A 2500-nucleotide genomic window follows, 5' to 3' on the forward strand; every position below is an offset into this window, starting at 1 on the left:
TACTCTTGTCCATGATTTTCGTGTGCTTCTTGAGGTTTGGTCCGATTTTCAGTACTCTTGTCCATGCTTTCACATGCTCTGATAGGTAGGTTCGTTCTCAGTTATCCCTGTGTTCATGGTTTTCGTGAGCTTCGATAGGTTTGGTCCGTGTTTTTGAGTACTCTTGTCCATGATTTTCGTGTGCTTCTTGAGGTTTGGTCCGATTTTCAGTACTCTTGTCCATGCTTTCACATGCTCTGATAGGTAGGTTCGTTCTCAGTTATCCCTGTGTTTATGGTTTTCGTGTGCTTCGAGAGGTTTGGTCCGTGTTTTTGAGTACTCTTGTCCATGATTTTCGTGTGCTTCTAGAGGTTTGGTCCGATTTTCAGTACTCTTGTCCATGCTTTCACATGCTCTGATAGGTAGGTTCGTTCTCAGTTATCCCTGTGTTCATGGTTTTCGTGTGCTTCCATAGGTTTGGTCCGTGTTTTTGAGTACTCTTGTCCATGATTTTCGTGTGCTTCTAGAGGTTTGGTCCGATTTTCAGTACTCTTGTCCATGCTTTCACATGCTCTGATAGGTAGGTTCGTTCTCAGTTATCCCTGTGTTCATGGTTTTCGTGTGCTTCCATAGGTTTGGTCCGTGTTTTTGAGTACTCTTGTCCATGATTTTCGTGTGCTTCTAGAGGTTTGGTCCGATTTTCAGTACTCTTGTCCATGCTTTCACATGCTCTGATAGGTAGGTTCGTTCTCAGTTATCCCTGTGTTCATGGTTTTCGTTTGCTTCGATTCGTTCACTCTATTACTCTTGTCTGTGGTTTTCGTTTGCTTCGATTCGTTCACTCCATTACTCTTGTCTGTGGTTTTCGTTTGCTTCGATTCGTTCAGTCCATTACTCTTGTATGTGATTTTCGTTTGCTTCGATTCGTTCAGTCCATTACTCTTGTGTGTGGTTTTCGTTTGCTTCGAGTCGTTCAGTCCATTACCCTTGTCTATGATTTTCGTTTGCTTCGAGTCGTTCAGTCCAATACTTACCCTTGTCTATGATTTTCGCTCTAAGCCCAGTCGCCCTGCGCTCTGGAAATCACATTCCAACTCTATCACCGATAGCGCTCACACCTTGGAAACCACATTTCACCCAGGGGACCTTAGGGTGGATTTTGAGCCTTTCGGGATTGCGAAACCATCATTTAACACTCTAAACTTAATTTCCGCAATCCCAGACGCACTTTCCATATGGTCTCCAAAAATGCGTGTGAGCTGACCTGGTCCCTTATAATAGGCAATGAACACGATTTTGGCAAAATATTTTTTTCAAAATTTTTTGACTCACCGGGTAAAATCGAATTTACTTGGGAAAAATGTTCTAGCAGGGGCCCTCCCATACAAATTTTTTTCTTCTCAAAAATGATTTTCGTTTCACTTTTCATACTCAGGGGAGTCTAAAATTGATGTTTTGAGTCACCATGAAAAAAAAATTTTTTTTGACCCGAGCTTGTGTCGCGACCCAAAAATCGACTCACTTGGGAAAAATGTTCTAGCAGGGGCCCTCCCATACAAAAATTTTTTCTTCTCAAAAATGATTTTCGTTTCACTTTTCATACTCAGGGGAGTCTAAAATTGATGTTTTGAGTCACCGTGAAAAAAAAAATTTTTTGACCCGAGCTTGTGTCGGCGACCCAAAATCGACGCACTTGGGAAAAATGTTCTAGCAGGGGCCCTCCCATACAAAAATTTTTTCTTCTCAAAAATGATTTTCGTTTCACTTTTCATACTCAGGGGAGTCTAAAATTGATGTTTTGAGTCACCGTGAAAAAAAAAATTTTTTGACCCGAGCTTGTGTCGGCGACCCAAAATCGACGCACTTGGGAAAAATGTTCTAGCAGGGGCCCTCCCATACAAAAATTTTTTCTTCTCAAAAATGATTTTCGTTTCACTTTTCATACTCAGGGGAGTCTAAAATTGATGTTTTGAGTCACCGAGAAAAAAAAATTTTTTTGACCCGAGCTTGTGTCGGCGACCCAAAAATCGACGCACTTGGGAAATATGTTCTAGCAGGGGCCCTCCCATACAAAAATTTTTTCTTCTCAAAAATGATTTTCGTTTCACTTTTCATACTCAGGGGAGTCTAAAATTGATGTTTTGAGTCACCGTGAAAAAAAAAATTTTTTGACCCGAGCTTGTGTCGGCGACCCAAAATCGACGCACTTGGGAAAAATGTTCTAGCAGGGGCCCTCCCATACAAAAATTTTTTCTTCTCAAAAATGATTTTCGTTTCACTTTTCATACTCAGGGGAGTCTAAAATTGATGTTTTGAGTCACCGTGAAAAAAAAATTTTTTTGACCCGAGCTTGTGTCGGCGACCCAAAAATCGACGCACTTGGGAAATATGTTCTAGCAGGGGCCCTCCCATACTAAAATTTTTTCTTCTCAAAAATGATTTTCGTTTCACTTTTCATACTCAGGGGAGTCTAAAATTGATGTTTTGAGTCACCATGAAAAAAAAATTTTTTTGACCCGAG

The sequence above is a fragment of the Anopheles moucheti genome, assembly GCF_943734755.1.
Source record: "Anopheles moucheti chromosome X unlocalized genomic scaffold, idAnoMoucSN_F20_07 X_unloc_5, whole genome shotgun sequence".
Taxonomy (NCBI): Eukaryota; Metazoa; Arthropoda; class Insecta; order Diptera; family Culicidae; genus Anopheles; species Anopheles moucheti.